This window comes from Botryllus schlosseri, chromosome 12, assembly GCF_051294905.1.
Source record: "Botryllus schlosseri isolate E-star chromosome 12, Bs_hap1, whole genome shotgun sequence".
Lineage (NCBI taxonomy): Eukaryota > Metazoa > Chordata > Ascidiacea > Stolidobranchia > Styelidae > Botryllus > Botryllus schlosseri.
Window position 1 is genome coordinate 4107768 of NC_137247.1, and position 12968 is coordinate 4120735.

A 12968-nucleotide genomic window follows, 5' to 3' on the forward strand; every position below is an offset into this window, starting at 1 on the left:
TCCTCATATATAGCCTATATTACACAACTCCTAAAAATATGCCTAAAATCCACCTGGCCGAATGACAGTGAGATTTACTTTAGCCATGTCTCGATTCCTTTTTTCTTGGTGTTCTTATATACAAAATTCACAAAAATGAAACTGGCTCTGGATTAAATATTCTAGATCAGGGGCCGGCGACCTTTTGTGTGGAGCGTGCCAAAATCTGGGGTACTGAGCTTATCGAACGCCTTGAAATCTTAATTAAGTATTGCACCGTGTGGTAATTGATCAGAGAGAAGCAGACATGGCGGCGCCTGTGTGACAATGCTTTCTCAAATCCACATTGTCTTCGTCATTATCGACGAGAAATGGCTTTGAAATGACATTGCTTTCGTTGGAATACATTCATTAAATACGATTTACTCTTTGTATATGTGGATAAATGGGCGAATAATGTATCGATTCAGCAATCCGGCCTGCCGAGCACTTAATTTTGCTATTTCCGGCCCGCCGACTGGTGAAGTTGCCCGCCCCATGTACCGTCCTTTGGATAATTTTTCTCTATTCACTCCATTGAGTCATATTGGTTATTGGTTTACGAGAAATTTTACTTGCGATATAAGCAGACTTTGGTCGTTCGATATTCCAGACATAAGTTTCCTGGTTTCTACTTCCTATTGTCCAATACCCCGTGTTTCGATTAATTCCAAAAGTATTTTTGACTTCGCTATGCTCCCAAACCGTATGCTGGATTTCGCTCAGGGTTGTAACTTGTAATCAAGTCATAAGGCTCCGAACCACGGCGACTCTGCGCGAGCATCGGATAGGTAGCCCGGTTTTCGTGACTTAATTCTTTTACAATTCAAACTGAAACTTGTCCAATACCAGAGGTGGTCAGTAACGAAGTGCCAGACTTGTAACCAAGTCACAAGGTTGCGAGTCAAAAGTTAATCTCACTTAAATAGTTTTGACTTGAGTCAAGTCGAGTCGTTTTCAATTCACCACCGAGTCAAGTCCAAGTCCAAGTCGGCTGGTAGAGAGTCGAGTCCGAGTTCTTGTACAATGACTCGAGTCCGAGTCCAAGTCATTGTGTTGACTGCTCAGTTTCCAGTTAAAAGTCTTGTTAGACCCACTTTTTATAACTATGTTAGGCGATATCGAATGGTTCGCATTTATGATATACTAATTTTCCTCAATTTTAGCAGTTTCTGGTCGCATTTTCAAGTACCAGTACCGATAGACAAAATCCCAATAGTGTGGTCACTTTACTATTCTTCGAAATTACAATGAAATGTCGGTCTTGGCCGTATGAGTCTCGAGTCATATGACTTGGTTCGAATCATGCGCAATGACTCGAGTCATACATTTACATACATACATACATACATACATATTCGACCAATATATTCACGGTACATGTACGTGATATTTCCATAATTTATTTTCAGTCGCGCAATGGGTCAATGATCGTTCTTATTCGGTTGATTTGGTCGTTTCCAAGTCCACTGTGTTCGGTACCATATCTAATAAGCAATTATATAAATGTGCGGTACTCGTTCATATGAGATTTATATTAAACAAACAAAGATTATCAGTATAATAGATAACGAAAGAATTTCCTCATTCTCATACTTTTATGACCCTCTGTGCGGAAATCAAAAAGGGGGAATAATTGACGCTAAAGAGAAAAAGAATAAACTAAGAATATATCTCGCCTCGATTGACCTTTGTACTCTAGTCAGACACGAAACTTGGAATATGATTTATTATAATTTATTGTAATTTTACTGTATTTTTCCACGACCTACAGCGGACTTCGGTCGTACGCGACGGGGCTTGGTAATAGTTGCTTGCCGACAAATCGGTTCGCCCTGACCTGTCGTTTTGTGGTCTAATTTCGTGACGGGGCTCGGGAATAATTGCCCGTCAAACTGGTTGACATGTCGTTCCGCGGTTGATTCAATTTCGTGTGCGGTGGGGCATAGGAATAATTGCTGGTGGTGACGTCAGTAAAGTTTTCTCCTGAGCTGTGAGATCCTGGTGCGTGTTTTAGGTGTCAATGCGTTTAGCAGATCTGTACAAAGTGACGCTTGTGGTCTGTCTCATACTGTCGTACTTGATCCCTTTGCTTTGTCGTCGATCCAGACAGTAACGAGAAATGATCTGTTATGGTTATAAATATGCGCGTCATTTAGAGTCATGTCGAGAACCAGAAAGAATGTCGTGTAGTAGAAATGTGTATCAGGCGCCTCGACATAGAGTAACTTGAATAAAGTAACATTATGAATATAATAAGTAAATAAAAAAATGCAGATTCTCAATTTGGCTCGCATCAACGTGTTAACTTCCGGTATTATGTACCTAGTAATTGGTGCAAGCAACAAATCTTGTTGTACAATACCTTTACCGCGTTCTAGCGTCTTCATAAGGACATACAGTCCTAACCAAACAATGTATTTATGGTGGGTTCTTTTACTGCTTCACGTCTGGTCAAGCGTAATCATTCCGCTGCCTGTGAATGATATGCAATTTGCCGCGGCATATTAATTTTGAATGCTGTACATTATGTACAACTTGAATCGATCTGTTGCCGAACTCATGCTTTGCCCGTCTGTAACATACATATCAATCACGAGCTCACCACACACTTGTCATTCGAAGGCGAATAATTTCTCTGCAGACAATCAGTTGTGTTCTCGTGTGTCGTAAGATATCCTTAACACATGTTATGCCAACACCTCCAGGCATATTTGCAATATCATACTGCGGATTTATTGATTAGGCGGAGTGTTACCGTCGGAGAATTTCTGTGTCACCCATTCGAGCCTCGCATTTGCCGTTCGAACTCGGGGTCTATGCGTGTACGATGTCAGATTCAATTGTACGGTGACGAATCGTGACAGCTCGCTTCATCGGGGATCAGTGGACTGACCTTATTTTTCTGAAACGCGCTCGGTTTCGGTGGTGCAATAATGGGGGATGAATTGTGACCAATCATACGTGATTATTATTATTATTATTATTACACGGGTATTACAGTGACGCTTATCGCCGTTTAGACCTTGTGTGTCCCGACACAGATATACGTACAGTTCAGTTTCATAGTACAGTCAGTATCTTCAACATGATGCATTGCTTCGTTGGACGTCTTTCAATCAGCGCATTCACTCTTTCTCTTGCATGCGTCCGTCTTCGGGTCTCAGCTGCCGACTTTATGAGAGCGTGGCTCGGTTGTAATACTAACGCATTTTTAGACTCTTTGGACCTGAATTAAAAATCCACCGTCACCGATCACCATGTTACAATACTAACAAAAACAACCCTGCCAAAGGAATCGTACGTAACAATATCGTGTGAACGTGGTGGATTAGCTTTTCATATTAATATGAGTGGGATATACATAGATATATCCCGTTGGAGTTGTTGAAGGGGAAAGTTTCCATCGTTGTGTGATGGTTAACATTTTGCCAATATACTCATTGTGGTGCCAAATCTGATTGCACTAATAACACATGTACATGTGCAGACGAATCAAACAGAATTCCGTCATTGAGTCGATTTAAAGTTTCGCTGCACGCAAATTATTGTACAACGACACACACATTACACCAGAATAATTTTGTCTGGACGGCGGTGGTCACGATTCGTTTCTGGACCCGGCGCAGATTTCATCAGTTTGGATGAAAGCCGGACTGGGTGCGGTCAAGTGACCTTGAGAGTCGGGCTTATGCTACATTTTTCCATCACAATATGTGGAAATAACAGGATTTTACGTGTCAGCCGGATTTACTTCAATTTGGTAACCAGAGTCGGGGTGGATTCAGATTTCGAAACAACCCGCTCATCTTTACACCTCACCGAAAGCAGGCTAGATTGCATCACGTATGATCACAATTCATCCCCCATTATTGCACCACCGAAACCAAGCGCGTTTCAGAAAATAAGGTCAGTCCACTGATCCCCGATGAAGCGAGCTGTCACGATTCGTCACCATGCAATTGAATCTGACATCGTACATACGTATAGGCCCCGAGTTCGAACGGCAAATGCGAGGCTCGCAGGGGTGACACAGAAATTCTCCGACGGTAACACTCCGCCGAATCAATATATCCGCAGTATGATATTGCAAATATGCCTGGAGGTGTTGGCATAACATGCGTGTTGAGGATATCTTACGACACACGAGAACACAACTGATTGTCTGCAGCGAAATTATTCGCCTTCGAACGACAAGTGTGTGGTGAGCTCGTGATTGATATGTATGTTACGGACGGGCAAAGCATGAGTTCGGCAACAGATTGATTCAAGTTGTACATAATGTGCAGCATCCAAAATTAATATGCCGCGGCAAATTGCATATCATTCACAGGCAGCGGAATGATAACGCTTGACCAGACGTGAAACAGTAAAAGAACCCACCATAAATACATTGTTTGGTTGGGACTGTCTGTCCTTATGAAGACGCTAGAACGCGGTAAAGGTATTGAACAACAAGATTTGTTGCTATGCACCAATTACTAGGTACATAACACCGGAAGTTAACACGTTGATGCAAGCCAAATTGAGAATCAGCATTTTTTTATTTACTTATTATATTCATAATGTTACTTTACTTAAGTTAATCTATGTCGAGGCGCCTGATACACATTTCTACTACACGACATTCTTTCTGGTTCTCGACATGACTCTAAATGACACGCATATTTATAACCATAACAGATCATTTCTCGTTACTGCCTGGATCGACAACAAAGCAAAAGGGTCAAGTACGACAGTATGAGACAGACCACAAGCGTCACTTCATACAGATTTGATGAACGTATTGACACCTAAAACACGCACCAGGATCTCACAGCTCAGGAGAAAATTTTACTGACGTCACGACCGGCAATTATTACCATGCCCCACCGTGCACGAAATTGAATCAACCGCGGAACGACATGTCAACCAGTTTGACGGGCAATTATTCCCAAGCCTCGTCACGAAATTGGACCACAAAACGACAGGTCAGGGCGAACCGATTTGTCGGCAGGCAGCTATTACCAAGCCCCGTCGCGTACGACCGAAGTCAGCTGTAGGTCGTGGAAAAATGCAGTAAAATTAGAATGAATTATAATAAATCATATCCCAAGTTTCATGTCTGACCAGAGTACAAAGGTCAATCGAGGCGAGATATATTCTTAGTTTATTCTTTTTCTCTCTAGCTTCAATTATTCCCCCTTTTTGATTGTCGCACAGAGGGTCATAAAAGTATTGCTGCAAAAATGAGAATGAGGTAATTCTTTCGTTATCTAATATACTGATAATATTTGTTTGTTTAATATAAATCTCAAATGAGCGAGTTCCGCACATTTATATAACTACTCTAATAAGTGACAGTGTTGTTACGATGATATGGTCTGATGATGATCAAAAATGTGCCCACCTCTGCATCATTCAAGTCGGTGTGGTGTCACATTAAGGTCGGTCTGACACTAGATTGGTCTGCAAAGGTCGCGGTAAAGCGATGAATATTGTCGTTGCTCCAGATATAATCTCCGTCCGAGAGACGCTGGACTTTATTGGGCGCTGGTCACTTCGGCGCCTTGACAGTGTCGTACGTCTTTACCAGCATGCGACGGGTATTTTGTTTTAAGGTTTTTTCGCCGCCAATCATTTTGGCAACTGATAATGGTTTGTTTTTATGGTATTCATGGTGTTTATCGACTACTATCGTTATTCACACCAGGCCGATATTCTTTTTTTTAACTGTCGACATATAGTACTGCCCACTTCCAGGCTTTTTGTAAGGCATCGCTTACGCCAGGGGTGGGCAACATACGGCCCGCGGGCCGGATCCGGCCCGCGAAGGGATTTTGTCCGGCCCGCGGACAGTTTTCCGTTTAACATGATAATGTGGCCCGCGGCCCTAGTCTGCCGAGATTTCCCACTACTTGCTTACAACGTCAAATTTTAGTGACTGCATAGTGCATGTTATTATATACGTATATGCGCAGCGTGCTATAGAGTGGAGCTTACGCGTAAGTTCGTTGAAGCGAGAAGACTTGCATTATCGGCATTTGCGATGTAGGCCTACTCAACCCTAATGTCGTTTGTGGTAATCATGGTGTTTGTCGACTACAATGGTCAATTACACCAGGCTGATATTTCTTATTTTTCATTCTGTAACCGCCGACTTGTAGCACGGCACACTTCTAGGCTTTTGTAAGACGAAAACACTGCTTATACCAGGGATCGCCAACTCAAAACGGGTCGCGGGCCACTTTTCAAATTTCGTAGAGGTCGCGGACCGAATGAATTCATTATCGAGATTTCTCAGGCCACAGAGTTGAACAACGATGTTATCTCGTCACCTACTCAACCCTAACGAATATATGTGTTGGTAAATTAGGGGTACCGGGGTTATCGAACTCCTTGAAATCTTAATTGAGGATTGCACCGTGTTTTGATTGATCAGATAGAAGCAGACATGGCGGCGCCTGTATGACAATGCTATTCTCAAAGCCACATTGTCTTCGTCATTATCGGCGAGAAATGGCTTTGAAGTGACATTACTGTCGTTAAAATGTATTAAATAAATGCGATTTATTCCTTGTATATGTGGAATGTGGATAAATGGGCGAATATTGTATCGATTCAGCAATCCGGCCCGCCAAGTACTTAATTTTCCTATATCCGGCCCGCCGACTCGAGAAGTTGCCCGCCCCTGGCTTACGCGGATGAGGTGGCGAGGAGGAGCCTAGAATCCCAAGATGTCTCCAACACTTAGGTATAGGAATTCTGAAGTCGACCTCGGTCGGACTCGAACCCGCACCCATTGGTGTTGCAGCCACGGATTATACCACTGCGATATCCCGCCACTGTTGGCAACTCATACACCGCATGGGAGTCGCATGGTCGCCTGTTGTCCTAAACGTTATGTCTAGGCCGCGTCTTCTATGGCGTGAAAATGCCCAGCGCCGGAATGCCGGTTCCAAAGTTGCGATCCCGTAGGCTGCACACTGAATAACACTTCTAGACTAAAGCATTCAAACGGTTTCATACCATATTCGGTTGACGTTCGTTCATAACTGCTAATACGGTCGACTCATTTCTGCACATTATGCATAGTTTTTAAAAACATTTTCTATAGGCCTATGCATATTTATTTATTGGGGGTTACCACATTATGATGAAGATATCAGGTAACCCTCCAGGAAATTATAAATACGCGTAATTTACAGAATTGTGTCCAACTATACTCGAAGCGAGATCGTCGGCGATGAAACATTTGCACAAAATGACAGAGGCTTGTTCACCGAAACCGTCGATATTGCAATGTCTAAAACGCCAAATACAGTTGCACACGGAGTTTCCATGACATAATTGTTATCAATTTTAAAGCGTAGTCATATAAGTCTTGTTTTCAAGGTTCCCTAGTTCGGTTCGTTGCTATCGGACGGGTAGAAAAAGTTATCAACATTCAAGTTGATAACCGCAATAGTTCGTAAATCTCATGTGGCCCTTTGGCCGAAAAGGTTGGCCACGTCTGACATAGATAGAATTTGACATTATTTGCAAATTACAATTCAGTTTCATAGAGGAAGAAAGAAGCAATATGCATCTTCCCGATGCAGTCACAAATTGATGCAATTTTTTGAATTATACCATGATATTGTGACAGAGCAAATATATCTTCTGGTTGTAAAATTGATGTACATATAACCCAACGCTCCTTCCCACTTGACACAATTAAAGCTATTTGTAGTGTAGCTCAACTGTTTGGGTCGAACAAATGAGAAAGACTGTAAGTCCTAGTGCTTGAATAGGCTACTTGACTAAGTGCATGCAGACTAGACATATGCCATTTGACTACTTCCTAAATTTCGTTTATGACCAATGTCTATTAGTAGTGAGAGTGTGTGTGCTTGTAATCAGTACATTGTGTAATGAAAAAATTAGTAAGATGCATCTCTGTACTAGTTGCTGACTCATACACAAGAGCAACACTTTTTTTGTTTTATCTACGTTTTAATTATACAGGATGCTGGGATATATGTCGTGTTTGAATGAGTCATACATTCATACATATTGAAAACTGATAAAATATGAAAAAAGGAAGGATATTTAGAAAGGCATACTTTCATGCATAGCGAATAATTGGAGCAGTGCCACAATGAAACAATTTTGCATGCCATCGTTAATCATATATGTTTACAAATGTTTAAGGGTTATATGATAGTCGTTTAACCGTCACTGTGGCATATAATATTCGAAGTAAATTGGTAATACTGTTGGAGTCGGGGTTGGAGTCGGAGTCGGCACGTTTAAAGACTCGTGAGTCGGAGTCGGGGTCGGAGTTGGAGTCGGTCCATTGAAATTGTGTGGAGTCAGAGTCGGAGTTGGAGTCGGTGGTAAAATTTACCGACTCCACAGCCCTGGTTTAAGGCAAAATTTAGGCAGGAGTCAGCGGGATTATTGATCTTTCTAAAGGGGACCGTGACCACAAAAGGTTGAGAACCGCTGATCTAAGATAATAATCTGATTGATATGCTGGTCCACTGTTTGGAGTCCGTGGAATTGAGTTGCCTATCATTCGCATCTGCATCGGGCATACAAACTCTTCTATCCAGCTCGGAAAGATATAGGCTCCTGATAGCCTATTTTTGGACCAAGAACGGTGACAACGCTAGATGCAAGGCAATCTATCATATACAACCGGAATCGCATGATATTTCAACGAAATTCAGGAATATCAGTATAAATTTGGAAGATACAACTTTTATCTCAGATTTCTGATAATTTCCTCTCTTTTTGTTAACACCTTGATGTACATAGTAATAGGAAGTTGAAATTCAATGAATTCGGATGAATTATAGATTTCAATAAATTTCTGAAATTTCTCAAAAACGTTCACCGAGTAGAACTTACTAAAGTTATTATGCAAACTATTAGGATTGCATGGAACGCGGACAAAACGTTCGCACTATTCCAAGATCTAGATAAGATTTAAGACTTTGCGATGGCATTATTCGGAAGAATGCCTAACAGAATGTGTTTTGTTTCTTTGATTACGTTTAATTTTATGCTTCCACGATCCACATGTTCCACATCTCCTAATAAACTGCGACGCGTGGTATAATTCCCACGGCGCCATTGTTTGGGAAATGATTGTTGATGTGATGCAGAGATACAATCGCATAAACGTAAATAAGAGTTGATCAGAAAGCGCAGGCTATATGCGCTATATGTACGCTATATGCACTTGATATTCTGTGAAGCATTTCCCAGGGGTTTCAGCTTTTCCGCGGCCACTAAATTATCTGTGGCCAGTAAGTGGCAATGGGAATGCTGAAAGTCCGTCTCTGATTTCCTTATCAGTCTATACTCTATATTACAAATATAGTTCTTTTCTGACCAAATTCATCCGCTAAAGACGAGCAAGGTTAAACAAAGGACAGCATTTAGAAATATGACCAAGAATTTATACGATTTCTGTGTAGGCTACAACTCTGATATAAAATAATACGTTCCGAATACTGAACCGATCTCATTATCCCAGGAACAGCTCATAGATAAAACAAAACTACACGTGTCCCCAAGACTCAGTCATTTGGACCTCAAGCAGTTAGTCGCGATCGCATGGACATCACGTGATATGCTGTATAGTTGAACCATTGATGTGCCGCGGTCATGAAGGGATCCCACTGCGATATTTCGGAAAAACCCAGGAGACTGCTATAAAAAAATTCTTTATATTGCTAAATTTTTTATGAGATAGTGTGATACTAGAAAATTCCAGTCATTAATTACGGACAACGTAACGTCTTAGCCCTTGATATTGATATCCCAGGCCATGGAAAATAGATTCTGCTCGGTTAACACCGCAAATGCAACGAAAATTGTGGTGAGCATTGCTATAAAACAATCGGCGTGTGGCGTGAATATCTCATTTCATCGTAACAATGCCATTTCCCAATTTCGAGGGTGACCTTATACTACATTTAGGAGTCATTTTCGATTGATTAATCCCTGGGATAATACCTGGGATAATGTAACAGCCATGTTTATTATTTATTCGGGAGATAAAATATCCTTGATCGGTGGATAATCCGAGAATTATCAACGAAAAACTCATATAACTCCGCTTCTACAGGTTGGAATTGAGTAAAATTTGTTTTGCATCGTCTTTGAAGACAGCTCAACAATTTCATGGGGTTGGCAGAAAATTTAAAAAAAAAATTTCAATTTTCCCTAATAAATTAAAAAAATTAATTGGATCTGCGGAGTCCTATACTTGTTCGAATTGAACCAAATTTGGTGTGCAGCGATTTTCAGGGTAACCTGACAATTTAATCAGTGGAATCCGGGAAAAAAAAGTTATTTTTGAGCAGCCCTACTGGCCAGTGACTGTATATAGTATGAGGATCCGTCGATAATGATTAGTGATACATTGTTTCGTTTGGTCTCAATTAGATCTTTCCGCGCACGGTTATTCTTCGGGCAAGGTAGAAGAAAATGCTAGGCAGGTTCTCTGACCCAACATGCACCGCAAAGACCATTTTCGATAATTTTTGCGGAGATGGCTGTTCAGTCTGGTGTGACCAGTGTGTAACTTAATTAGCATAACGGATTCCCTGCGTGACATACCAATAATCGTGTTAATGCCCTTGGCATCTCCGATCATATTTATATATTAAGAGCTTTAGTCGCCATGGCTATTTAGATGACCAATCCAATTTTTGCGCGATGGTTGTGCATGTGCAATGTGGGACTTCATTCATTCATCGCTAGATTTCGTTGTAAATTTCATCCCAGCGCTTTCCTTGGTGCGATTTCGTCGGGTTTGTCATTGCTCTGGATACCTTCAAGTTCACAAATCCACCGAACCGCGAATCGCCACCAAACTGCTTTTGCTGTCCGACAAGTCACATGATTTCCCGATATTCCATCGCGCTAAACCAGTCTAGACTATTGCGGGAGGCGATTGACTCGATCGAGAAGACAGACATATGATAGCAGCATTGAATAAAACGATATCAATAAATTTCCTCATTAACATACTTTCTGTGACCCGATCAGTCGACTGTCAACAAGCCTACAATGAAGCTCCCTCTCTTAAAGTCTCCCAAAACACTAAATAGGCCTAGAGCGGTAAAGTACATCAATAATGGCGATCTGATTGCGTGTATTTAACATTATAATCTTGCTAATCTAATAATTAATTTCGGAACGTCAAACTGACAAGACGAACATGATATATAATATGATACGCTCATTTGAATCAGAAAAACCCAGAAACCCAGGTGACGATAAGAAAAAAACAGATAGTAAGGGTGAAAAAAACAGGCGTTGAGATCTCAGGCTCCGGCACCCTGGGGTGCCTTTTGGAATGCTCAAGAACTCCGCGAGATAATGGCGTATGCTATTATGTGACGCCGTGACGGCCAAATTATTTGTTAATACTGAACCTGTTAGGTGCATATTTAATGTATTTAATGTATTGTGCCGTTGCGGTTCGTGGTTGGAAAGGCACCTGTTATTTGCGACTCCGCGAATTAGGCTCAACACAAGTCAAAATACAAGCAATTTCTACTGAATGAATATTATATGGTCAGCCGTTAATACAGTGGTTCCCAACTGGGGAAAATTGGAAATTTTAAGGGGGGAATCTGGCTTTCGGATTGTATCAGAAGATACACAGGCTCACAAGGTTTTTAGATTTTTATGGTAGAACCGTCGAGTATGAAACTAGTTCTTTACAATTGTATGTTTTTCTGGCGGATTTAAGCTAGGTATATGTTCAAATGCTTTCCGCAGATATGACACCCACTCATAAAGTGAGGCTCGCGAGATGATTTCGTTGGGCTTGTGACAGCCTCTCGACCAAATTGCTACTAAGCAGGAAAAAGTCAAGCCGAATTCAGCACAAAGTCGCTGGTGAAAATGTTTACCTTTTTAAGCCAACATATGAGCTAACGTGAAAAACATACCAAATTCATCTATTCAACTCAGGGCCATAGCAAGCGGACTTGGTGATTTATTTTTCGTCAGCGGCTACCAGACCAGTAGAAAACAGGTGAAATTTAGCTGTACTTTACCAAAGTGTAGTGTGGTCAGCATTCGAATAGTTCGGATATATCTGAATATGTCTGATTGTCTGGCCATATATTGCTGAGTCAATGAATGGTTGTGCGTTAAAAAGGTCCTTTTTTAGTCACAAGCAACTTTTTCATAGGGGGGAATTTTAGCTCAAATATCGGCGAAGGGGACCAAGAGACGAAAAAGGTTGGGAAGCACTGCCTTAATATAACCGGACATGGTGAACTCGCCTATCACCTATTTCTTTACATGCAGTGTGTACAATCTGTACATTAGGGCTCTTCAAAAATGACTTTTTTTCTCAAATCGTACTGGCTACTTGATAAAATTGTTAGGTTACCTAATTTAAGCCTACACACAAAATTTGGTTCAATTCCAGCCAGTAACCGCTTTGCTACAGGAGAAGTAAGTTTCTATTTATTATATAAAAATAAATAATAAAATATTTTAAAATTTTCTGTTCACCACATGAAAGTGTTAGGCTGTCTATAGAAACGATGCTCACCAAATTTGGTTCAATTCCAACCAGTGGAAGCGGAGTTATTGCCGTCGAAAAATTTGGATTTGAATAAAATAGTATTTACGGTGACCGATTCTTTGTTTATTTATTATAGTTGTGCTCACCGTAAATACTATTTTATTCAAATCCAAATTTTTCGACAGCAATAACTCTGCTTCCACTGGTTGGAATTGAACCAAATTTGGTGAGCATCGTTTCTATAGACAGCCTAACACTTTCATGGGGTGAACAGAAAATTTTCAAATTTTTTATTATTTATTTTTATATAATAAATAGAAACGTATTTCTCCTGTAGCAAAGCGGTTACTGGCTGGAATTGAACCAAATTTTGTGTGTAGGCTTAAATTAGGTAACCTAACAATTTTATCAAGTAGCCAGTACGATT